The 27816-nt window shown below is 41.1% G+C and overlaps 2 pseudogenes across 1 annotated transcript; both read left to right on the forward strand.

The window, feature by feature from the left end:
• Positions 1-762: 762 nt before the first annotated feature.
• Positions 763-5171, forward strand: LOC125538944 (purple acid phosphatase 2-like; annotated as a pseudogene). The gene is made up of 4 exons (XR_015615422.1): positions 763-843; positions 1003-1204; positions 1290-1401; positions 1515-5171. The product of XR_015615422.1 is annotated as a purple acid phosphatase 2-like (transcript).
• A 1640-nt stretch (positions 5172-6811) lies between these two features.
• On the forward strand, positions 6812-7493 carry LOC125537362 (uncharacterized; annotated as a pseudogene).
• Positions 7494-27816: the final 20323 nt, after the last annotated feature.

A 27816-nucleotide genomic window follows, 5' to 3' on the forward strand; every position in this document is an offset into this window, starting at 1 on the left:
ATTGATGATTTAATTATAAAATCAAATAAGATTTTATTTTGGTTTTATTTGCTATTTTATTTGAATTTAGAAAAAATGCGCGTTTTTCAAAATTGCATTTAGGCCTGTTCATCCTGTGCGGCTTGATTTTAGAAGCCGGGGAAAATTTATTTCGGGATTTTTGGAGTCCGTTTAGTATTCCTTTTGTTTTTTTTCTGAGCGTAATTATCTCTCCCTAATAATAAAGCACGGATTGACTCTGTGGGTTCACCGTCACAATACGCTTTCTTCTCATGTCATAATACGCTTTTACGATTTATAGGAACAAAATCGCAATATAAACGAGGTGGTACTAATTTGGGATCGCGGTTTTAGGTATTCAACCCGCACTCACGTCCCTAAGTGAATTAATGATTCGCCATAGAAAAAAAGTCCCGAACAGGTGCTGCATCGCCCCCACCGCTTCGCCTCGATTGGCACCGGCGTAGGCCACCCCGCCGCTCGACCTCGCCTCGCAACGGAGGCGACCACCACCATCCTCCCCGTCCCTCCCCTCCCCCAACCCGATATAGATGCCTAACCCGTGGGAACGGGCAGGCGGCCGGCAGGCGATGCGAGGCGCGGTGTCGGCGCGAGGAAGACAGGCAGATCCGGGCGCGGCGTCGGCCGATCTGGCGGCTGGTGCGGCGGCTTGTTCTGGTGCCAGCGGCGTCCTGCTCATCTAGAGAAGGAAAGAGAAGGGCCCGAGGGAGAGAGGAAACATAGGAAGAAAGGAGAAGGAGTATGACGACCAAGATTCAGGGAGAAGAAGAACGGTGGAAGAAGGATGGCTGGCCTCCTCGGCGCATGCCATACAATCTAAAGGTCTGACCATGTTGCTTTTCTTCCATCTTCTAATACAATCACAAATCAGCAATCAGCAAAGAGGGAGCTGTAGGATCAGTGTCTACCCTTTTCTGCAGCTCAATCATGGTGTTGTTTGTGGCTTCCACTCTCATACTAATTGATTAGGTGCTCTAACAGGTTCATATCAGACAAGGCAACCACAAAAGTACATCCATGATAATCTCATGGGTGACAATAGTCAGAACCTGGATCGAGCACTATGTTTTACGGGACTTCATAAGATAATCTCAATTGTTCTGCAAAGGGAAAGCATTCACGGTATACGTTCTACAAATATACCTCGGGATACATTCATCATTGTACAATCAAGAACCTGAAGGTTACCGACACGTCAAACATTTGATGCTTATGTTTTATGAAGGCTGGAATCTTGATTCAAGGCTTAATTATGACTTTTCTTGCAGTTTGACACAAAGTATTACTATGCCGTTGGAACTAAAGAGACGCTGAAAAAGATTTGGTTTAGGACCCCTCCGAAAAGTGGCCCAGATGTGCCATATACATTTGGTCTGATAGGTATTGTCAAATTTACTCAGAATATAACTTGCATGGTCATGTCTGAATTCCAACATAATTTTACTATTGTAGTTTATGAGTAATATTACTGAGAATTTTACTATTGTGTTTAGGTGATCTCAGTCAGAGTGTCGACTCCAATGTCACGCTCGCTCATTATGAGTCCAATTCAAAAGCCCAGACAGTGCTTTTCGTCGGGACCTGACAAATGCCGATAATTGCCCATATCATGATAAATTGATAATACAAGGTGGGATATGTGGGCAAGATTTGTACGGCGGAATCTCGCATACCAGCCTTGGATCTGGACAGCTGGAAACCATGAGATAGATTTTGCTCCTGAACTTTTAAGGATAGTTGTCTCTGATACTTTATTCACATTTCTTATGTCTCAATGGATGCTTTTACAGTTCAAGTAGAAGTACCAAATAGAAAACAATTCAGTGGATTTATGTTATACGCATTTTAATGCTCATTGAATTAGACTGTGCTCCATTCAGAGTTTCATTTGATTAGTCATATTGCTTAAAAACAATATCAACATATTTGCAGGGCGAAACAAAGCCATTCAAGCCATACAGCAGCAGGTATCCCACACCCTATAAGGCTTCTGGTAGCACATCAGTACCTTACTGCTATTCCATCAAAAGAGCCTCAACCTATATCATTGTCCTGGCCTCATACTCTGCATACAGTATGTTACGTTCTTCTAACTCCTAATCTGAAGACAACTTGCATTGGCAGGTATACATATGTAGTAGATGGGTACATAATTAACTGAGATACAAGTATGAAGTGCTGCAGTTGCAGCAGTGGATCGTCCCTGCAGAGCAGCAACACTCTAGCCAGCTGCAGCCCACTGAATCCAAACTTGTTCGCACACACGAGGAAGATGAGCATGAGGGAAATGTGGTTTCAGAACTGAGCGTGTTGGGCGGCGGTGCGGCATAAGCTCGAATAATGGTTTGCTAATTAATTTACATCATGTGGAGTCGCAAGACTCCTCCTATTGCTTTGGGTGACACATGGGTACGCCAACTCCTATTGCTTTGGGTGAGAAAACTCATTCTCTAGGTGACAAATGTATGTCTACAGATTTTCTTTAATCGTATAAAGAATTCACGGCTAGGTGTTTCCTTTCTTTTTGCCCAGATACAATTTTTTTAGGCTTTGGGTGAGCTGGGAAAAATATAGAATGAGTGTTGTATGGGTTGATTTCAGCATAGGTATATTAGCTTATTTAAATTCCTAATTCAATGCATATTCCTAATGGTATTGTACTAATTGATAGATGGTATTTTATAATTTTGATTGATGCATTCCTGCAATTCTACTCAATGCGTACCAAAAATTTCTGTTCAAATTTGTTCCTAGAGATGGTAGCTAAAATAAATGACATGATAATCTAAAAAATTGATAAGAATGGTGCTCTATTATTCTCTACCTTAAACATAGGTTCTAGGCAAGCAAATCAATACAGTAAAATGTGTGTTTAATTAAGAGTAAGAGTGCTACCATCTAAAAAAGATTAAAATTGCTACTAAGTTCATACAAGATTATGGTTATTACCAAGTACACACCACAGTTCTTTTGGTGGTTCACTGCAATCCATCCCTTTGTTACAAACCAGCGCCACCTATGAATATCCGAAGGATATATAGGTAACTGGTTTGCCTGAGCAAGCGAGTAGCAGTACATGAATATTGATTCAGCAACTGTGAGTTATTCCCATTCAAAATCAGTGTATAAGCTTTTATATGCCATCACATGTGGAAATTGGCTTCAACTAACATTGTTAAGTTCTTGCTCGGTGACCTTTGCATGCTCTTGAACAGGTATAGGATACACACTGGCAAGGAAGCTTCCCAAGGCTGGCGGTAATGTGTTGAAAAAATGCCTTATATTAAGTTACAGAGATAGTATCACATAACCTACTCGGTTTAGGTACCAACTCTTCTAGATCATTGATTAATCAAAGATGTTTTTCATGGTTTTTCTAAATAACAACAAATTAAATGTTTCTGCGGACACTTTCAGAAAGAATGGAATGGACAATATGCAAGTAACAATAACAATTTAGTCTTTTTTTGACACACAATATATCTCTACAGCTGAATGCTTGAAAAGGGAATTTGGAGAGCAACATTTGTGGGTAACTACTGCTGAGCTACTTGGTTCTTATATTGTCATTGAACTTTTATTCACAAACAATCATGTTTGCCAGTTCAAAATAGTACAGTGCAACACATTTGGTTCCATAGTCCCTGTTCAATGACGCCTCTGGTTCATGGTCGGGTGATGCGTTAAGGATCCCTGAGCTTCTGTGGATCTCACGCTGCCGACGGAGCCCCACATCCCCTAGGACCCGACTCCCACCACAAGGGCTCGATTCCTCTCATTATCCCTACTCATGGCAGTTGACATGCTCTCCTATCTTTAGTTGGCGGCAGCTACTCATCCACTATTCAAAACTAAATTTTGCCGATCTAATGTGTGTTGGTTGAGTTGTTTTCTGAAGAGTTGTGTTTGTTTGCATTCGCTCTATGTGCAGCTGCAGCACAATCAGGTCAGGGTGCTAGAATAGTAAAAAGCTCTAGTGATTGAAAAAAGATGACACATGGTGATTGGATGAGCTTCGCCTGCATGCCCCTGCTGCATCCCCATGTCTCCAAGTGCAGGTATTGGCTTCATGCAGTTCTATTTTTGCATACAGGTACATACTGGACCACAACTTTGTCTATTAGGATGAATTCTTGTACCTAATTTACTACTGTTAGCTGCATGGATAATGTGCTCATATAGTTTTGGAGATCATGGGGATCATATGATTACTTGTAGGGGACTAAGGGCAGAGAGGATTGCCGATCCTTGCCTGCATATACATGCACCATGGATGTGTGCCATATGGCATGATGCACAACATGCCATTGAGACCACCGGATCGTTGCTCAGTACATCTGGTACATACACACAAACCTCCCTCCACTGTAGTGTCACTGCTGTTTGTTTCGTCTCTCAACTACGACACTTTGTACCACAAGAGCACATCAGTAGCTTCAGGATAGGGGGGGCAATCCTATTATCCTTTCATGAGTGATGACCCACTACTTTCGCCTTTTTGAAACCAAACATTACACAAATTGATCCTGTGGCATGTAATACTGTTATCTTGTATTAACAAATCTAGCGTCAGTTCTGATGATACAAACAAAATAAACATAGATGCTGATAAGCTTAATCAATTCAACAGTTTATCATGGATTATAAAGCTTTCTTTTCCTTCATCTTTTATACTTTCCTTGGTTTGTCATGGATTAGTTGCAAAAACTTGTGAAATACAATTCATTGTTTGTCTTTATAGTTGGCATGTGATATATTTTCTCAAGTTCATGACTGTGATGCGCACAACTAACATATGATTCACATATTGTTCCCTTTGGTCTTTACATTAGCAAAGTTTCTCCCTGGCTTTCTTTAAAGTTCTATTTTGGGCATCCATGCATTTTCTCTTTGGTCAGTTTAATCAATTTACCCTTTTTCTGGAAACAGATAAATGTTGTACCTCTTGAACATGTCATCGCAGGAGTTCTCTTCTTTATTGTATTTATGTTTATTTTTGAAGAAATTTCGTTCAGTGGTTATGTTGTATCTTAATTATGCTATAATATTTGAAAGCACCAAATAGTATGATGTAATCCTCTAAGCATGGTTGACATACTTGCTTTGTCATATTTACTATCATAAATTTCTTTCAATGGGATCTCTGGAAATACTGTTTTCTATGTGTTCCCATTGGTGCCTGAATAATTTGTCACTCGTTCAATGGGATATATTTGTTGCTAATGGTCATTTATAAAGATTTATAAAGCATCCATCTGTGAATGAATTTCTGAATATTACCATAATGTGAATGATAATGGTGGAACACTTAGATTGTGGTTCAACTATTGTATGGCAGTTCCATATTGTGTATTTGCGTATGCCTAGCCAACCTTGGTTCATGGCAACTGACATTTATTCCGAAGCGTAACTTTAGAAATTAGAAGCATCATCTTGTTTCAGAAGGTAAAGAAAGAAGGCGTGGTGATACTTCTTCTCCTCCCGTTGCAACGCACGGACATTTTTCCTATTATTTTTTTAATAATAAAGCACGGATTGACTCCGTAGGTTCACCGTCACAATACGCTTCTTCCTGTGACTTTACGCTTTCAGTTTGAATTTAAAACATATTCAAGGTGGTACTAATATTTTCATGCGGCTCCCTGTATGTCAAAAGCATCGCGCAACTTGGGCTTCTTCCCGTGATTTTTTTTAATTTTAAAAAATTGGTCGCAACTGGGATTTGATCCCTGGTCTACTGGATGTGTGCAAACGCATCAGACCACTCAGGCTGGGCTCGTGAGTGTGGTTAGCTAGGCGCAACAGGATGGTTTGCCAACTCATGTGATCAAAACATTCCTGCTTTAGATAGAAGAACTTATTTCCTGTTACTTAGCTCGGCACATAATGGCAGCCATCACAGAAAAGGAAGTTGGGGGCACATGAGATGTACTGACCACTCCTTAGTCCCAAGAACGGGAGTAACAATGTTTCTCAAGTTCTGCTGCTGTATTGTACTCAAAGTCTATTCATCTAACTGCCTTGCCAATCATTTGCTATTAACTCTCAAACATCAGATATCTTTTTCACATCCTCAAACATCGGAAATATTTCTTCGCAGCTTCCTTCTGCCCCTCCCCTCCACCCTTTTCGGATAGGTTTTTTTGTGAATACCCTTTCCAGATAGCTATGTCCCACCATCTACATCAGAACAAGAGAAAGGGGCAGATGATCTGTTAGCCACAGAGACATTGCTTCCTGCAATTGACCATATTATCGATCAAGGGCCAGTAAAAATATAGAGATTTCAATGAGATTTTGCCGCTGACCAAGTAAACTGTGTTTTTCGTGAGCTGGGACCATGAAAATATGATTTAATGGTAAAAAAGTAAGTCAACAATGTTGTCTGATGTGCATGAGGATTTGGTAGACGTTTGACATAAGAATATATCTGCCTTCAAGCCTGATTTTTGTGCCTTGCATGTTGCTTTCTTTTAGTATATTTTTTCTCCCGTTGCAACGCATGGGCATTTTTGCTAGTCTCCCTAATATATATATATATATATATATATATATATATATATATATATATATTATATAAGAAGAAAGCGTATTGTGACGGTGAATCCACGGAGTCAATCCGTGCTTTATTATATATAAAAAAATATTATATAATAGGCTTTTACAATTTGTATAGACAAAATCGTAATATAAACGAGGTGGTACTAATTTCGTCCATCCCTTAAAATTCCATAGGTTGCCGTTGTTTTACGTACAGCCCACCAAACCCGAACCGCTGGTACGTGTGTGAAAAGAAAAAACCAGCCACCCGCCTGCACAGCGGAGCCTCGCCATAGATCGTGCACGCCATAAGAGCTCGCCCAGCTCCGAGCGCTTCCTCGGCGCATTCCTCCCCCGCGCGGCCGCCGACGACCAACCCGCCTCGGCGGCCTTCGAGCTTGACGTGGACGACCTCTTCGGTTCTCCCGAGCGGCCGCGGCCGCAGCCGCGACGCCGGCCCTTGCTCATCTCCTCCATCTGTGCCGCAAACCCTAGCCCCCTGCGCCGCCCGCCGGGGGCCATCCTCGAGGCCCTCCCCGAGCGCCTCGGGCCTCTCTCGCCGCCCCCGTCTGCTTCATTCGTCTCGACATCCCCCGCGTCTCCGGCGATGGCCCTTCCACGCATGATCCCCGCCATCCCCCGCCCGGTGCCGTCGCCGGCGATGCACATGCCGCAGTGCGCGCCGATGAATGTGCCAGCGGCGCGGATGCGGCGACCGACGGTCGAGGCGTTCGCAACTTCACGAGTGAAGCAGATGAGGACGACTACGACGTGGAGATGTTGTCGCCGCACGAGATGGTGGCGCGCTCGCCGGCGTGGGAGTCGCCCATGACGACCTTCTGGGTGTTGGAGGGCGCTGGACACACGCTCCCATGACGACCTTCTGGGTGCTGGAGGACGCTGGACACACGCTCAAGGGGAGGCACCTCCGCCAGGTACGCAATGCCGTGTGGTGGAAGACCGGCCTGCTCGATTGATCCATTGCGTTTGCATTTGGTAGCTGCCTACAGCTATTGAATTTGTGTGTTTGAATTATTTTGAACATTACGCATGATCAAGTGGCTACACCTGTAGAATTTGTGTTGTATTACTCACCATTATGGCATTACTCTTATTTATGAACTATGTATTTGAGCTCTCAGGAGACATTGAACTATTTGGTATGGATTAAGATAATTGTGCTTTTATGGATGTTTCTGTGTTAATTTACCCCGAGAGATATGATTTATCGATCCTTAGTATGGTTACATTCCAAAAGTATGTAGTTTGAACATCGGACGATGTAAACTTGGGCATATTTTGAGATATTGTGGTGTAGATTACTTTGCACTGCACCTATGGAGTTGGATTCTTTACTGGAGCTTGTTAGCCACTGCAGCTTCGTTTGGTGAAGACGATAGTTTTGCAGTTCCTTTTAGCGATGTTATTCTGCAAAGTATCCATTGTTTATCGTATTTGAGACGCGCATAGGACGTGGAAATGGATCATCGGAGCAATATTGTTCAGGTGTTATAAATTTTACTGCACTTGATGGTGATGTTCAGTATTCAGGTCTGAGTTAAATATGCTCTGCGTGCTGCTTAGCTGAAGGTGTGTGCTCGAATTTTCATTCTGATGTTTACCTGGATAATTAAATTATTTTAGGAAGTTTATAGTTTAATCATAAAATTTAGAGTACTAAGATACTAGACTATGTCAGAGATGCATAATCAGTCAGTGTCTAATTTTGGTCTAAACCCAGGTTTAAATACTGTTCAGAATATAGTCAAACACTATCTTTTATGTATGCCAGAGCATCAGGTCAATGGAGCTGTGATTCAGGATTCCCAAAAGAAATCGACGGCTTAGCTGTCGAAATAGTTAAAACAAACAGAAAATTATGCTTAATGGGGCTCCATGATCCCCCACTTGTTTCTATTATTAAGGAAAATTTGTTACCTTTCCCAGCTGTATAAACTAGAGATTGGTCGCGAGCATATCTGAAATCTTGTCTTGATGGAAAACTGGCAATGATGTGTTGAGGATCTTCTTCGTACTACTACTATACAGGAGTTGTCAGTCTATTCCATATCTAGAACATATGGCCCAACCAATAGAGCAACTGAGCAATGGGAATCCACCCTGCTGTGACGTGAGGTGATGTTCTTCTTAGTGACGGCTTGATTCTTCCTAGGAATTTTTTTCTTTCTACTGTACCTCTTTATAACAAAATCTGTCTGCGAGGTGGTACTAAAAAACCGTTTCGTTTGTTGGTGACAATTGTTTCCCAGTGTAGTCGATCTTGGGCTGGACGTGATGGATCTTGGGCTGGACGTGATGGATCCTACTTGATCGATCAATTTCCCTCAAAAAAGAAAACCTGATCGTTGGATGAATCGTACAGACTCGACCGCAACGTATTACATATACAACGCCCTACCTGTCCGATCAATCTTTGGCGGCGCCTCCACAAGCGGCGAGGAGACTCGGCGGAAGCACGTGAGCGCGCTGAAGAGATAGCAGGCCATCGACACAGCGTTCGCCTCACCGGAGCAGTGGCGGCTGTTCTCCTTGCCGTCCATCTTCGACGGCAATACTATCTCTACGTCATCAGTGTATTCAGTATTCAGTCAACTCGGCGCCGGCCCGCCATGCCCGCCGTGGTGGAGGCGCAGGGCTTCTGCCTGCTCGACAATTGAGGCAGGAGCAGTTTGACCACGATAGAGCTCAGAAAGAGATGGGGAAAGAGAGAGGAGCTCATCACGAATAGGAAAAATAGACAACAGCAGAGGAGGAGCACGGATGCTCGCCTTGCTCACCTAGATCGAGGACGGCGGGCTTCAAGGTTCGAGCGAATCCTCACCCAGCTCATCGGGAAAGAAGCCAGTGACTTTGGCGTTGTCCGCCCCTTTGGACGTGTTCCAGCTTCAACGGATTCTCCCTCAGATCGAGGCCAGGGGCTTCGGTGCCGTCCGGATGTGACTTCCTCGTGGGTGCTCTGGAGCTACGACGAGTGCATGGGCAAGGATCAAGTCTAGAGCGGCCGCGCATGGAGGCTTGATAGGGTTCCAAACAGAGGACGACATGGAGCTCGTTACAGCGACGTCATGCCTGGCCGTGCCGCCTGGATCGGTCGCACTGGTGGTCACGCTCCAGCCGGATGGCCAGGCACCAAGAGCCCAGGCGCCCAGCTACGTACGTACTAGGGACTTCGTCCAAGCGGTGATACATGTACTACCTGACGAACAATCTATATATCAAACTTGACTCCGCTTAAAAGAACAGTTATGATCGGCAGTTCTGCAAATCGATTCCGTATTTATTTATTCATTCTGATTTTCCACCACCAGAACGTTGACAATTTTGGGCCCTCCGTAGGCATGAATCCATCTTACCAATGTTACCAGTTCTTGTGTCCTCATGGTCTACCAGTTCTTGTGTCTTCCTGGTATATAAACTTTATACCCTGGAAACTTCATAATTTATGTATGTCTAGCTTTATTACATATGTTTGATATTTTTTTTGATGTGGCCAAACCAAAAAAGGAAGAAAGAGGCGACAATGTCTTTTTCTCGGCAGGATCAGGCGTTGAAGGACAGCTTGGTGGGCAGCTTGTTGCCAGGATCACAGGCTGCTTCGTGGTTGATGGTGCCGGTTCTGAGGACAATACTTCTAATGTTTTTTTTCCTTTGTGGGTAGACAATATATACTCGTAGTGTTGTGATTTTTTTTTTTGGAAAAGCTTAATGCACATCAGAAACAATATAATCACAAATTCATCCATGACATATGCCTCCTTTTGTCTCAGTGACTAACAATTTAAAATGGTTGCATATTATGTTCAATAGTCATTCATACACACATATTATTTTTGTCTGATATTTCTTATTCACACAAACTTTTGTATATACATTATAAATATATAAAGTGCTATCTAATGCAGATGCATAAGTTGAGCCCGCCAAGCCTGGAGATACAAGTATATGTTTATTCATATAAAATAATTTTATAGAGAGTGAGCTCCCAAATTGGAAAAGCTTGGTCATATGGGCTATGTGACGTTCAAGTTATTACTTTCGTAATAATATTGCATAATGATACATTTAGTTTTGTTTGAATCCGCGCACATATCTATTGTGGATGAAATTTAATCTGGTTATGTATATGTAGCTCACTTGCGTGGATCAATTTATTGGAAGCTAATTAAATATATAATCAAGATGATGATGGATTTTCTTTTTAAGAATGGTCATGCTTTGAGTACTTTTAATATTGCCTTTTCCATTTGTGAAGTTGTTTGGGTTTTTTCTTTCAAGTTTTCTAAATGTATATTTATTATTTTTATAAATCCAATGCAGATGCATAGGTTAAGCCCACCAAGCCCAGCTAGGATTGGTTGGAGATACAAGTATATGTTTAGTCATAGAAAATAATTGAATACAGAGTGAGCTCCCGAATTGGAACAGCTTGGTCATATGGGCTATGTTATGTTCAAGTTGTTACTTTCGGTAATACTATTTCATAATGATACATTTAGTTTTGTCTGAATCCGCAAACATACATGAGCTTTACACATGTCTGTTGCGGATGAAATTTAATCTCGTTACGTATATGTAGCTCACTTGCATTGATCAATTTATTTGAAGTTAAATATATAATCAAGACAATGATAGATTTTTTTTAAGAACGTCATTGGTACTTTTGAGTACTTTTAATATTGTTTTTCCATTTGTAAAGTTGCTTGAGTTTTTTCAAGCTTTTTAAATACATATTCATTATTTTTATACCCGATGCAACGCACGGGCAATTTTCCTAGTCTATCCCTAATCTATCCCTAATAATAAAGCACGGATTGACTCCGTGGGTACACCGTCACAATACGCTTTCTTCCTGTGAATTTACGCTTTCAGTTTGATTTAAAACATATACACGAGGTGGTACTAAAGCGTTAATAATAAAAATAAGAAAAGGCCAACCTAAATCCCGACACATCCACCCCCACCTACCCCATCGTCTTCCTGCCCCGATCCCAGCCCACTAGCCGCTCCTAGCCAATTGCCCCACCCGCGCCTCCTCGCTGCTGTGCTGCCGGCGATGTGCGGCGCTCCCGGCCACGCGCCGCTAGCCTCTTCCCGGCCACGCGCCCCGGTGACTCCTCCCTACTCCACTCCCCTTGAGTCGCGCCGCCCCAGACCACGTTGGGACTGGGACACGTCACCTCCCAGCTCCGTCCCAGTGACCAGCGCAACTCCTCCTCCATGTGGCCTGTTGGTAAGAGCTCTGGCTGCTCCTTTGATTCGTTGTTCTGCCCAACCATTAGAGATTTGTTTTTGCATCAAATTGTAGGACATCTGTTTGATACAATGTCCACAAGAATATTCATGTGTAACGCACGGTGCAGCCCCACCTCTCTCTCTCTCTCTCATACATCATGCTCTACTTGCAAGTTTGTGTTAGCCACCTATTTTGTTAATATGCTTTTCAAGGCTTACAAATATTTTGTCAGATTTCTCACATATTGTATGAGGGCTTTAGTGAATAATTTATAAAAGAGTGGAATCACAATCTAGAAAGCCAATTTATATAGAGGCAATGATCTACTGAACGTTGCTAATAATGATGCTACAGTTTTTCGGAATAAACCGGAAACTATAGGAACAATATAGTAGTGGTGAAATTTTGGATAGAGTGATAAACAACTTTTGTACTTTTCTTATTCAGATTAAAGGGAGATCACCCCCAGCTACTTAACAAAAAAATAAAATATATATACATGCTACAAATAAGGTCAAATCCTTGGGTGGGTTCAAATATTTTGTCATGAGAAGTCCATATGTTCAGTTTTGGGAAAGTATACCTCCCGCTGAAAGAGCAGGGGAAAGACCGTTTCATTTACGCCAAGGTCACCCTGATGCTGATCACCAGTGGGGCGTTGGCAGTAGTATGCCGCCTGGCCGGCCGCCTCTGCAACTACATGGTTAAGGAGATAGGCGAGGTCGAGCCTGAGATCCATAGCATGCATGACTCCGTGGACATGGCAGCGGCCATGGCCCGGTAGCGGTGTTGATTTCTATGTGTAGGTTTTTTCTGGTAGTGACACCTATGAAGAAGGTTAGGTGATCCATACGGGCAGGGATGCTACTGAGTTGGAAGAGTAGCCAACATAACACCAACCATAACATGTGCTTCTTACTTTGTGTATGGCTTGCTGTCAAAACACCAAACATAACATGTGCTTGGTTAGTTTAGTCAAGCCATTAGTTGTCTATAATGTATGAAATTGCAATGTTCTCATGTGTGTTATGATGTTTAAAGTATACTACTTCTCTGTTTTCTTGGAAAAAAGTATACTGCTTCTCTTAAGAAGGTGGAGCCAACGAGGCATCACATAACTATGTTTGATGCATTCTTCAGGTCGAGGGTCTGATAATGGACATAACACAGCTACTGGAGAGGAGATTAAAATATGGAAGATAGCAACAGAGGGGGAAGCTGAGGCTGGTAGATCCATTGAGCAAGAGTCCCAGACCCAGGTGTGTTTATAATTGAGTTGTTTGTAAGACCAATGCTGCATGGATGGTTGAACTCAGAGTCTCTGTAGTTATTTAGCTAAAGGTGTGCATGAGTTTGAGCTATATATTATTTTTGTGTTTTTAACTTTAGAACCATGAAAGTTGTCCCTTTTTTATAAATAACTTCATGTGGAGAAATATTGTTTTTGAGGGAAACAAGGTCAAGAATTCGCATTAGTGGTTGGCAGTGGTAATATAATAAGTTCGCATTTTATACTAGCTAGCAAGACTTCACAGAACCGCTGCCTCAAACTTCAGAGAAGATGGGCATGAATGAATGTTTTGGTTGCAACTCCAACAACACGTGCATCATATTTCTGTGCATCCGGTAGCTTATGCAGCCCATAATTAGTTTCCGGCAGATTGATGATTGGGATAAGTACATAGAATGCCCCTGTATAAGTGCGTACAGAATGACGATTGGGAGTTTTCTGAAGGTTAGAATTCCAGCATATTAGTATCTTCATTTTCCAACAGACTAAAAGGATATAAGTTTTGGTTGTGCGCCCATTTGTGTGTGCACGTGGGTAAAAGATCTTTGGAGATTTTCGGTTTTTTAGATCTCTCATGCACCTTGAGCTAGCAATCCAATCTACAATGTCACTTTTCATATGAACAAGGCTCAAAAGAAAATATTTTGAATACTGTCCTGACATTCTTGTGAATCTGCACCTCAAAGATTTAATTTTTGCAGCAAACAATGCAGAGAAACAAGAGTAACAAGTACGAAGTAATAGATCATATAAATGTATGGTGGTGACTGATCAGTCATGGTCCAAGAACGATAGGGAAATTAAAACTAAGCAACACATGCCCGCATAATAGTAGAACCAGAGCAAGAGAAGAATGTTGACTAGCAGGTCGACAATGACGCCTGCTAAGGGAGCATCCATACGTGCATCCTTTTGCCACTGCCGAAGCCCCATATCCTCAAGCTTGATAGTCTCGTGTGCCATCCTCGACGACGTCCTCGCCATGGCCCCCAAGCCTCGCAACTACGTCGCCAGCTGCCACCAAAACTGAGCACGTTGGCAAACCAGGATGAGGACAACCCATACCGCACCCGAGGTAGTACTTTGAGTCATGCCTACAAACAAGTTTCTTTCTACGAAAACAAAACTTTTGTTTCTGGGCAGCATGTTCCTCCCAGGCATCAACACTGTGCAACCTTGAAGCAAAGGATGAGGTAGCTAGCTCCCTTACTGTTGTTTTATTTGATTCTCCTAAGGCATTCCATACATAATTGTAACCCTGCCTAAGCTTCCTAGAAATACATATGTCTCGCTAGGAAGTTTGGATATGTTCTAACTCTTCTCAGTTAGGATTAGCTAGATATATTCTAACTATTCTCAGTTTGGATATGCTCTAACTCTTCACAATGAGGAGTATATATTGATCTTAGAAATTTGTCAGTGATGTAATGTTTTGTGTACAAGCTGATTCGTCTTTTTGGTGACATCAGGTTTTTAGTAGATGAAGGAGAAAGTCCGCGCCAAGAAGACCATTCTGATGGATTCAAGAGAATCAAGAGTGAAGCATCAAGATATGATAAATATGTCGATGACAAATATGCCTACCGAGATACTGAGTGGTTTCAGATATCTTTGGTTGATTTGGATTTGCTCACATAGAAAAAGGATGGCCACATATATATGGTAGTTACTTCCATGTCACAAAGGTGTTCTTCAGTAGGTACTGCACAATCACGTTGAACTTTCACAACAATCACATTCTCAGTGTTGTTGTCATATCATATATCTCTATAGTGTTTGATCACAATTTAGACAATTGATCTGATGTTGCTCATCTTTCAGTATAATATCTTCTTTTTCTAGATTTACATTTCCATTCTGCAGGAGGACCTATGCTTTAGCATGTTGATTTCGTTTTAATTTTCATGTTGCTATATACTTTTGTCCTAGCCTAAGGACCTTGGCGATTCAAGAGTTGTAGGACATGATACATACTGTCAGTGTTAGTAGGAATTGTGGGCGTTAGCCCCCTGTTGAGCATTGCATATTTAGTACGTGCAAGTCTGCTAAGGGGCCTCGAGATATGCTTACTTATGGTGCTAGGTCTTTTTTTCCCGTTGCAACGCACATGCCTTTTTTCTAGTTATTATTATTATTATATTTTATTATTTTTAATAATAAATCACGGATTGACTCAGGCTGGGCTCGTGAGTGTGGTTAGCTAGGCGTCTCGCTGTTTAAGAATAGAATGCGATGTGTGCGTACTTGGGCCGAGACAATGGGCACGGGCGTGCTGGGCCGGCCGACTGCCCATTGCGAGCAGGCTGGAGGCTGTTTTTCATATTTGTTTATTTATTAAATAGTCCCACATTGCTATTTTACATAATTTTTTACCAGTTTGTATACGTTCTTAGGTTGTCAAATATCAAGGAGCTGCTTCGGAAATTATGCAAAGAATATGGCATGAATAAGATTTGTGGTTAGCGAAACAAATGACGGGAAGAGCAATAGCTATTATGCATAATTATAAGCCGGCGTGAGCGTGAGAAATAAAGAAGGAAGGAGTTAGACAGTAATTACAGATTTTTTTGAAGGAGGTGCGGGAATCAATGGCAGGCGTGTAGTGCCCTGCTTTATATCTTATGAATAAAAATGATGTGGCATCTTTTTCCTACATGATCCTCACTAAATTAAGGCCATTCTTTCTTTCATTGCAACATACAACGTGTCATGTTTTCCTTGCACTTATAATCCTTACTAAATTTGCGCCAAATTTATAACGAACATTATGTTTGTGCCGCTAAATTTATGTCAATTGTTTCTACCGTTGTAACCCACGGGCATATATACTGTTTTTTTATATTTATATAAATGGAGGTATAATCTTATTGGTGCTCCCATTTCGTATGTCCATGGCATTTCTTCATACTGAGCTAGACTATTCTACCGATCGTCTGTCCTGGGCCACTTGGCCTCTGCCCCATTTGTTCGCGTAACGTTGCACCAATAGAAAATACAGTGCCATCCCAACCTATCCATGTGACCCGGCCCAACAAATCAAACCCACCATCCCATTTAGGAGATGAGGCAAAAAATAGTTGACCATGACTGGAATCAAACTCGCAACGTCCACAGTTTTTTATGTTGATCGTGTTAGCCCGCAAAAAACGGTGTTGATTATTTTAAAGCACATATCGTCGTCGGCTCCCATCACTTTAAGTTCCATAAGAACATCCAAATCTATGCGTATGACGGAGAAATGGATGATCACTAGCCTGAGTATTTCTGATTTTTAAGTGTAGCATGTGAGCAATTTTATTTGATTTCAATTAATAATGTTGGATGTACACTATTTATAATCATTACATGTATTATGTTATGTTATCAATAACTTGATTTCAAGGCCGCAATTCACAGTTCTATTATCTGTTGCAACGCACGGGTCTTTTGCTAGTTAAAAAAAACGTGAACCGACCTTGGGCCGTGTTCGGCCAGGACTCCGCCTGGCCGGGGCTTTATATAGCGTGACCTCGGGCCGAACCAGCCCAAAGCCGCTGCCGCCCCAAACCCTAAGCCGCCGCCACCGCCCGCCGCCGCCGACGAGGTCAAAGCCGCCGCCGATTTTTCTCGAAAAACCATTCGGTTTATTTTCGGTTTTTTAGATTTGTTTTTTCAGATAGATCGGTTTTTTTCTCGGTTTAGTTAATTAGCGAGCGTTCGCTCGTTCGTTCGTTTTAACGAACGCGTTCAACGTTTAGATCCAGATAACGAACGTTCGTTTGTTAATCTGTTCATTGTTTTTCTTTTTCTCGGATTAAATCCGCGATTTTTCTGATCTCGATTTCTGATCCGATTTTTGTTTTAGTATAACATTTCGCTCGTTTATCGGAATCAGGCGATTCAAGCGCCTGGAGTTTCGTCTCGAAACCCTCTTTCCGTTTAACCAACTCAAACAAGTTTTTGTCTCTGTAAAATTTGACCTAGACCCAGAATAGTAAACGAAGCCTGTTTCTTTTGCCGTTTGTCTTTCGTCGCTTCGTTCGATTTGATTCTTTTTGCCAACCGGAGTTCTTAAGTTGAACTTTTTGGTTAGATCTTTTATTTGAGTTTTACCTGTGCATTAGTCGAGTACTTATTGTATGCTTGTTTGTTTGCGGTAGAGTACCCGGAGTGCGCCGCTTGCTACTTCGAATCGCTAGGTTTCGCGGATCATCAGCAAGGCAAGTAACACTTTGATCATACTTCCTACTACCCAGTTTTTATTGCATTAGATGAACCCTCACACATTGCATGATTAGGATCTAATCAAACTGTGGGTTTGAGAAGTAGATGAGGTAGCACCTATTACCTGTTTATATTCAAACCTTTGGGAGTTACTTCTACGTTTGCTTATTATGCCATGCTATGCTAGTAGACGTGGATTGGGTGAGTGTATCCATGACAGATGTGAGATTGTTAAATTAATGGTTTATCTAAGGTGGCAACTTAAACACACATCTGGTTGGATTGAGGCACCTGGGCATTCCAGCGATTGCCTGTTTTTCTTTTTGGACCGCCACTCAGGCTCAAAGGGATCATGAGATTATTTCATGCTAGAAACTTCCGTGTGCCACAAGCTACTATGGGCTTTAGCATAGTTGACTAAGTCATGCGAACTCTTACAGTGGTAGACTAGCAGATGTAGGGGATGTAGGTTGGTACGATCTACCCGTTCGTAAGGTGCAAGCGCTTCTAAAAGACTATGTATCGGTCATCCGTTTCTCAAACATCATGTAGTGCGATAATTCCAACGAAGGAGATCGAGTCTTGTGGGGAAAAGTGCGCAAACCTCTGCAGAGTGTATAAACTAATCATGGTTAGCCGTGTCCCCGGTTATGGACATCTTGAGTATCTAGTACTTGGATTATCATGTGAATCTCATCATCTTACTCTAATTAATTTTGTTGGGTTTTAATGATGTTATTAATTGGGATTGAGAATGCTGTCAACCATTCTCAATGTTCAACAACCACCATGATAGTTAATTAAAATGTATTCGTTTGCAGTAGGGAAAAAATGGCTTTACGCAAAACTGTAACCATAGAGCTTTCCACCAGCCAAATATGCATGTAGTATAGTTTTATCCTTTCATTGCTCTCTATGTGTTACATTGCCAGCATATTCCATGTGCTGACCCGTTTTCGGGCTACAACGTTCATGTTGCAGACTTTTCAAATGACGAGTAAGGTGCTTTGAGGTCGTGGTTCTATACTCAGTGATGCCGTTGGAGTTGATGGACTCACTTATCTTCCAAGCCTTCCGCTGTTATCGTTGTTAGATGGCCTTAAGCCATATTTATTGTAATAAGATCTCTTTTGAGACACTCGATGTAATAAGTGTGTGATTGCTACTCTATTATAAATCCTTCAAGTACTGTGTGGTGTCAGCATTACTGATCCAGGGATGACACCGGAGCACAGAGATTGGACCGTTTAAGGTCTGGTCGCTACACATGTATGCAATGCTGTGTACCAGACCAGATGTGTGCCTTGCTATTAGTTTAGCAGGGAGGTACCAAAGTAATCCAGGAGTGGATCACTGGACAGCGGTCAAGAACATCCTGAAATACCTGAAAAGGACTAAGGATATGTTTCTCGTTTATGGAGGTGACAAAGAGCTCGTCGTAAATGGTTACGTCGATGCAAGCTTTGACACTGATCCGGACGATTCTAAATCACAAACCGGATACATGTTTATATTGAACGGTGGAGCTGTAAGTTGGAGCAGTTCTAAACAAAGTGCCGTGGCGGGATCTACATGTGAAGCGGAGTACATAGCTGCTTCAGAAGCAGCAAATGAAGGAGTCTGGATGAAGGAGTTCATATCCTATCTAGGTGTCATACCTAGTGCATCGAGACCAATGAAAATCTTTTGTGACAATACTGGTGCAATTGCTTTGGCAAAGGAATCCAGATTTCACAAGAGAACCAAGCACATCAAAAGACGCTTCAATTCCACGCGGGATCAAGTCCAGGTGGGAGACATAGAGATTTGCAAGATACATATGGATCTGAATGTTTCAGACCCATTGACTAAGCTTCTTCCACGAGCAAAACATGATCAGCACCAAGACTCCATGGGTGTTAGAATCATTACTATGTAATCTAGATTATTGACTCTAGTGCAAGTGGGAGACTGAAGGAAATATGCCCTAGAGGCAATAATAAAGTTATTATTTATTTCTTCATATCATGATAAATGTTTATTATTCATGCTAGAATTGTATTAATTGGAAACATAATACATGTGTGAATACATAGACAAACATAGTGTCACTAGTATGCCTCTACTTGACTAGCTCGTTGATCAAAGATGGTTGAGTTTCCCAGCCATAGACATGAGTTGTCATTTGATCAATGGGATCACATCATTAGGAGAATGATGTGATTGACTTGACCCATTCCGTTAGCTTAGCACTTGATCGTTTAGTTTACTGCTATTGCTTTCTTCATGACTTATACATGTTCCTATGACTGTGAGATTATGCAACTCCCGAATACCGAAGGAACACTTTGTGTGCTACCTGTGATTATAAAGGTGCTCTACAGGTGTCTCCGATGGTGTTCATGGAGTTGGCATAGATCAAGAATAGGATTTGTCACTCCGACTATCGGAGAGGTATCTCTGGGCCCTCTCGGTAATGCACATCACTATAATCCTTGCAAGCAATGTGACTAATGCGTTAGTTACGGAATGATGCACTACGGAACGAGTAAAGAGACTTGCCGGTAACGAGATTGAGCTAGGTATTAAGATACCGACGATCGAATCTCGGGCAAGTAACTTAACGATGACAAAGGGAACAACGTATATTGTTATGCAGTTTGACCGATAAAGATCTTCGTAGAATATGTAGGAACCAATATGAGCATCCAGGTTCCACTATTGGTTATTAACCAGAGACGTGTCTCGGTCATGTCTACATAGTTCTCGGACCCGTAGGGTCCGCACGCTTAAAGTTCTGTGACGATCGGTATTATGAGTTTATATGTTTTGATGTACCGAAGGTAGTTTGGAGTCCCAGATATGATCACGGACATGACGAGGAGTCTCGGAATGGCCGAGACATAAAGATTGATATATTGGAAGCCTACATTTGGACATCGGAAGAGTTCCGGTGAAATCGGGATTTTACCGGAGTGTCGGAGGGGTTACCGGAACCTCCCGGGGGTTAATGGGCCTTGTTGGGCCCTAGTGGAGAGAGAGAGGGGCCGGCCAGGGCAGGTCACGCGCCCCCTCCCCCTCTGGTCTGAATTGGACTAGGAAGGGGGGCTTTCCTTCTCCTTCTCCCCCTTCCTCTCCCCCTCCTAGTAGGAGTAGGAAAGAGGGGAGCCCTACTCCTACTAGGAGGAGGACTCCTCCTCCTGGCGCGCCCTACAGGGACGGCCAACCTCCCCCCTTTGCTACTTTATATACGGGGGCAGGGGGGCACCCTAGAACACACAAGTTGATCATTGATCTCTCCCAGCCGTGTGCGGTGCCCCCCTCCACCATAATCCACCTCGGTCATACCGTAGCAGTGCTTAGGCGAAGCCCTGCGAAGGTAGCTTCATCAACATCGTCAGCACGCCGTCGTGCTGACGGAACTCTCCCTCGAGCTCTACTGGATCATGAGTTCGCGGGACGTCACCGAGCTGAACATGTGCTGAACGCGGAGGTGTCGTACGTTCGGTACTGAGGATCGGTTGATCGTGAAGACGTACGACTACATCAACCGCGTTTTCATAACACTTCCGCTTAATGGTCTACGAGGGTACATGGATGACACTCTCCCCTCTCGTTGCTATGCATCACCATAATCTTGCGTGTGCGTAGGATTTTTTTTTAAATTACTACGTTCCCCAACACTTTCTGTGAATCTTTTGCTACTCATGTTGATCTCCCTAAGGAGAAGTGGTTTAAATAACATCCTCCCATTGAAGTTAAATTAGTAGAACCTATTAAAGTTGAAGAAGAAACTATTACTTATAATGTTGATCTTATTGTTCCTACTGCTTATATTGAGAAACCACCTTTTCCTGTTAGAATAAAGGATCATGCTAAAGCTTCAACTGTGGTTCGTAAGAGTTATACTAGAACACCTACACCCCCTGAACAAATTAAAGTTGAGCCTAGTATTGCTATGGTTAAGGATCTCTTGGTCGATAATATTCATGGGCATGTTATTTATTTCTGTGATGAAGCTGCTAGAATTGCTAAACCCGATACTAAAGATAAACATAGACCTGTTGTTGGCATGCCTGTTGTTTCTGTTAAAATCGGAGATCATTATTATCATGGCTTATGTGATGTGGGTGCTAGTGTAAGTGCAATTCCTTTTTCCTTATATGAAGAAATTATGAATGATATTGCACTCGCTGAGATAGAAGATATTGATGTTACTATTAAGCTTGCCAATAGAGATACTATATCACCAATCGGGATTGTTAGAGATGTTGAAGTCTTGTGTGGGAAAATTAAATACCCTACTGATTTTCTTGTTCTTGGTTCCCCACAAGATGACTTTTGTCCCATCATATTTGGTAGACCTTTCTTGAATACTGTTAATGGTAAGATAGACTGCGAACAAGATATTGTTTCTATTGGTTTAGGGGATATGTTCATGATTTTAATTTCTCTAAATTTCATAGACAACCCCATGATAAAGAACTGCCTAGTAATGATGAAATTATTGGTATTGCTTCTATTGTCGTACCTCCTATAGATCCCTTAGAACAATATTTGCTAGACCATGAAAATGACATGTTTATGAATGAAAGAAGGGAAATAGATGAAGTATTCTTTAATCAAGGGCCTATTTTGAAACACAATTTGCCTGTTGAAATCCTTGGGGATCCTCCTCCACCTAAGGGTGATCCCGTGTTTGAGCTTAAACAATTACCTGATACTTTGAAATATGCTTATCTTGATGAAAAGAAGATATATCCTGTTATTATTAGTGCTAACCTTTCAGATCATGAAGAAAAGAAATTATTAAAAAATCTGAAGAAGCACCGTGTCGCTATTGGATATCCTCTTGATGATCTTAAGGGCATTAGTCCCACTCTAAGTCAGCACACAATTAAATTGGAGAAATATGCTAAACCAGTTGTTGATCATCAACGACAGTAAAATCCTAAGATGAAAGAAGTGGTAAGAAATGAAATACTAAAACTTCTGGAGGCAGGTATAATTTATCCTATTGCTGATAGTCAATGGGTAAGTCTTGTTCATTGCGTCCCTAAGAAAGGAGGTATCACTGTTGTTCCTAATGATAATAATGAATTGATTCCACAAAGAATTGTTACAGGTAATAGAATGGTAATTGATTTTCGCAAATTAAATAAAGCTACTAGAAAAGATCATTACCCTCTACCTTTTATTGATCAAATGCTAGAAATACTATCCAAACACACTCATTTTTGCTTTCTAGATGGTTATTCTGGTTTCTCTGAAATACCTGTGTCAAAAGATGATCAAGAGAAAACCACTTTTACTTGACCTTTCGGTACCTTTGCTTATAGCCGTATGCCTTTTGGTTTATGCAATGCACCTGCTACCTTTCAAAGATGTATGACTGCTATATTCTCTGACTTCTGTGAAAAGATTATTGATGTTTTCATGGATAATTTCTCCATTTACGGAACTTCTTTTGATGATTGCTTAAGAAACCTTGATCAAGTTTTGCAGAGGTGTGAAGAAACTAATCTTGTATTGACTTGGGAGAAGTGCCACTTTATGGTTAATGAAGGCATTGTCTTGGGGCATAAAATTTCTGAAAGAGGTATTGAAGTTGATAAAGCTAAAGTAGATGCTATTGAAAAGATGCCGTGTCCTAAAGATATCAATGGTATAAGAAGTTTCCTTGGTCATGTTGGGTTCTATATGAGGTTTATTAAAGACTTCTCTCAAATTTCTAGGCCTCTCACTAATCTCTTGAAAAAAGATGTTCCTTCTGTTTTTGATGATGATTGTGTAGAAGCATTTGAAATACTTAAGAAAGCCTTGATTTATGCACCTATTGTTCAACCACCTGATTGGAATTCACCCTTTGAAATTATGTGTGATGCTAGTGATTATGCTGTTGGTGCTGTTCTAGGACAAATAGTTGATAAGAAAATTAATGTTATTTAGTATGCTAGTAAAACTCTAGACAATGCCCAGAGAAATTATGCTACCACTGAAAAAGAATTTTTAGTAGTTGTATTTGCTTGTGATAAGTTAAGACATTATATTGTTGATTCCAAAGTAACTGTCCACACTAATCATGCTGCTATCAAATATCGTATGGAAAAGAAAGATGCTAAACCTAGACTTATTAGATGGGTTCTGTTGCTACAAGAATTTGATTTGCATATTATTGATAGAAAGGGAGCTGAGAACCCCGTTGCGGACAACTTGTCTAGGTTAGAAAATGTTCTTGGTGACCCACTACCTATTGATGATAGCTTTCCTGATGAACAATTAAATGTTATAAATGCTTCTCGTAATGCTCCATGTTATGCTGATTATGCTAATTATATTGTTGCTAAATTTATACCATCTAGTTTCACATACCAGCAAAAGAAAAAGTTTTTCTATGATTTAAGACATTACTTTTGGGATGACCCACACCTTTATAAAGAGGGGGTAGATGGTGTTATTAGACGTTGTGTACCTGATCATGAACAGGGACAGATCCTACGCAAGTGCCACTCCGAGTCTTACGGAGGACACCATGTCGGAGATAGAACTGCACATAAGGTATTGCAATCCGGTTTCTATTGGCCCACTCTCTTTAAGGATGCCCGTAAGTTTGTCTTGTCTTGTGATGAATGCCAAAGAATTGGTAATATTAGTAGCCGTCAGTAAATGCCTATGAATTATTCACTTGTTATTGAACCATTTGATGTTTGGGGCTTTGATTACATGGGACATTTTCCTTCCTCTAATGTTTATACACATATTTTAGTTTCTGTTGATTACGTTACTAAGTGGGTAGATGCTATTCCAACTAGTAGTGCTGCTCATAAAACTTCTATTAATATGCTTAATGAAGTTATTTTTCCGAGGTTTGGAGTCCCTAGATATTTAATGACTGATGGTGGCTCACATTTTATTCATGGTCCTTTCCATAAAATGCTTCATAAGTATGATGTTAACCATAAAATTGCATCTCCTTATCATCCTCAGTCTAGTGGTCAAGTAGAATTGAGAAATAGAGAGATTAAATTAATTTCGCAGAAGACTGTCAACAGATCTAGAAAGAATGGTCTAAGAAACTTGATGATGCATTATGGGCTTATAGAACTACTTATAAGAATCATATGGGCATGTCTCCGTATAAAATGGTTTATGGAAAAGCATGTCATTTACCTCTTGAACTAGAACATAAGGCATATTAGGTAATTAAAGAGCTCAATTATGATTTCAAACTTGCTGGTGAGAAGAGGTTATTTGACATTAGCTCACTTGATGAATGGAGAACCAAAGCCTATGAGAATGCCAAGTTGTTTAAAGAAAAAGTTAAAAGATGGCATGATAAAAGGATACAAAAGCATGAGTTTAATGTAGGTGATCATGTTTTGCTATACAACTCTCGTTTAATATTTTTTGCAGGAAAGCTTCTCTCTAAATGGGAAGGCCCTTACATCATCAAGGAAGTCTATCGTTCCGGTGCCATAAAAATCAACAACTCCAAAAGCACAAATCCGAAGGTGGTAAACGGTCAAAGAATCGAACATTATATCTCAGTACTCCCATAAATGTTTAGACCAACATAATTAATACCGTAACACCGGAGGAGTACATAAGGGACACTTTCCAGAATGTTTCAGACTTCGAAAAGGAATAGTATGTGGTACAGTAAGTAAACCGACTCCAAAACGTTTCCAATGATAATTTTTCTCTGTTTTGGAATATTAAAAAAATAGGAAAATTAAAAGTAGTCCGAAAGAGACACGAGGCGTCCACGAGGGTGGAGGACGCGTCCTACCCCCTGGGCGCGCCCTCATCCTTGTGGCCACCTCGTGTGCCTTCCGGACTCCGTTTTCTTGCACGATACTTCTTTTGGTCGGTAAAAATTCATTATATAATTTCCCAAAGGTTTTGACCACCGTACCATGCAAAATATCCTATTTTTGTTTCGAGCTGTTTTCTGCCAGAGTTTTCAAGGCCAGACATCATGTCGTCCCCCTCCAACAATGCAGGCGACGGGATGCGTGGCTGATGAAGATAGAGATGAAGCGAGAAGAACTCGGGAAAATCAACGATGATGATAAAATCAAGAAGGCCGCGGAAGATCAAGCTCCGGCAGCTGAAGAAGAAGACATCCTTCAACCTCACTACGATTATCTTACTCCTACTGAAATTGAAGCTTTCAAGATCATTGAAATGGTTCGTGTGCAAAACAAGTATCTCACTCGTGGAAATGTTTTGTTGCAAGAATACATCACTGCACTCAAGGGCATTATTCGCAAATTGGAGAATCTCCTACCGTGTGATACTACTTCATCAACAACTCCTTCATCATCACTCCGAAGAAAGAGACATAAATAGGCATCTGCCAAGCTTGTGGCAACTGCCAAGCTTGGGGGAGTTGCCCCAGTATCGTATCACCATCACACCTCTATCTTTATCATTTTTCTTAGTTTGATCCTTTTGGTTATATCTTGATCTAGCAGAATAAAGTTTTTAGTATGATCTAGCTTTGAGTTTTGTTTCAATCTCTATATATGTAATCGAGTCCGTGATTTATATAATAAAGAGTAGTTCTGAGATAAGGGCTTTGCTTTCTTGGTATGATCTTGAGGGAATTAAATAAAAGAAAGAATAAAAAGAAAGAAATAAAAAGTTCATATATTGATCTTATGGAGAGTAATGACTTCACATATACAGAGTATGATGAATAAAAGTTGCTGAGAGTTGACAAACATAGTTTTGGTCATTGTTGCAATTAATAGGAAGTAATAAAGAAAGAGAGGCTTCGCATATAAATATACTATCTTGGACATATTTTGTAATTGGGAGCACTCATTAAAATATGACATGCTAAAAAGTTGATGTTGGACAAGGAAGACAATATAATGGGTTATGTTTTCTTATATACGAATAGAAGTTATATTGTCATAGATCATCCAACATATTGATCTTGCCTTTCCCTCTCATGCTAGCCAAATTCTTTGCACCAAGTAGAGATTACTTGTGCTTCCAAACATCCCTAAACCCAGTTTTGCCATGAGAGTCCACCATACCTACCTATGGATTGAGTAAGATCCTTCCAGTAAGTTGTCATCGGTGCAAGCAATAAAAATTGCTGTCTAAATATGTATGATCTATTAGTGTGAAGAAAGTAAGCTTTATACGAACTTGTCATATGGAAGAAATAAAACCAACAGACTGCATAATAAAGGTCCTTGTCACAAGCGGCAATATAAAGTGAAGTTATTTTGCATTAAGATCTTATGCATCCAACCATAAAAGCTCATGACAGCCTCTGCTTCCCTCTGTGAAGGGCCTATCTTGTACTTTTATCTTCTATGCTTATACAAGAGTCATGGTGATCATCATCTTTCCTTTTTACACTTATTTTCTTTTGGCAAGCACTATATGTTGGAGAGATCCGGATATATATATATATCCACTCGGATGTAGGTTTTCATAGAGTATTATTGTTGACATTACCCTTGAGGTAAAAAGTTGGGAGGCAAAACTATAAGCTCCTATCTTTCTCTTTGCCCGTTTGAAGCTTTGAACCCACAAGTATCGCGTGAATGTTAGCAATTGTGAAAGACTAAATGATACTCTAGTTGAGTATGTGGACTTGCTGAATAGCTCTTTAATTGACTATTTCCGATGTTATGATAAATTGCAATTGCTTCAATGACTGAGATCATAGCTTGTTAGTTTCCAATGAAGTTTCTGATTCATACTCCATCTTGTGAATGAATTGTTACTTTAGCATAAGAAATTATATGGCATTATATGTTGCTGTTCTAAAGATGATCATGATGCCCTCGTGTCCGTATTTTATTTTTGTCGACACCTCTATCTCTAAACATGTGGACATATTTCTCGATATCGGCTTTCGCTTGAGGACAACCGAGGTCTAAGCTTGGGGGAGTTGGTACGTCCATTTTCCAACATGCTTTTATATCGATATTTATTGCATTATGGGTTGTTATTACACATTATATCACAATACGTATGTGATACATCTCCAATGTATCTGTAATTTTTGATTGTTCCATGCTATTATATTTTCTGTTTTGGATGTTAATGGGCTTTATTTTACACTTCTATATTATTTTTGGGACTAACCTATTAACCCAAGGCCCAGTACAAATTGCTGTTTTTTTGCCTATTTCAGTGTTTCGCAGAAAAGGAATATCAAACGGAGTCCAAACGGAATGAAACCTTTGGGAGCGTGATTTTTGGAACAAACGTGATCCAGAGGACTTGGAGTGGACGTCAAGAAACGAACGAGGTGGCCACGAGGTAGGGGGCGCGCCTACCCCCTGGGTGCGCCCTTCCCCCTCGTGGGCTGCTCGTGGCTCAACCGACCTACTTCTTCCTCCTATATATGTTCACATACCCCGAAAACATCCAGGAGCACCATGAAACCCTATTTCCACCACTGCAACCTTATGTACCCAAGAGATCCCATCTTGGGGCCTTTTCCGGAGCTCCACCGGAGGGGGCATTGATCACGGAGGGCGTCTACATCAACTCCATG

This window comes from Triticum urartu, chromosome 2A (assembly GCF_056163025.1).
Source record: "Triticum urartu cultivar PI428250 chromosome 2A, HENAU_Tu73, whole genome shotgun sequence".
Taxonomy (NCBI): domain Eukaryota; kingdom Viridiplantae; phylum Streptophyta; class Magnoliopsida; order Poales; family Poaceae; genus Triticum; species Triticum urartu.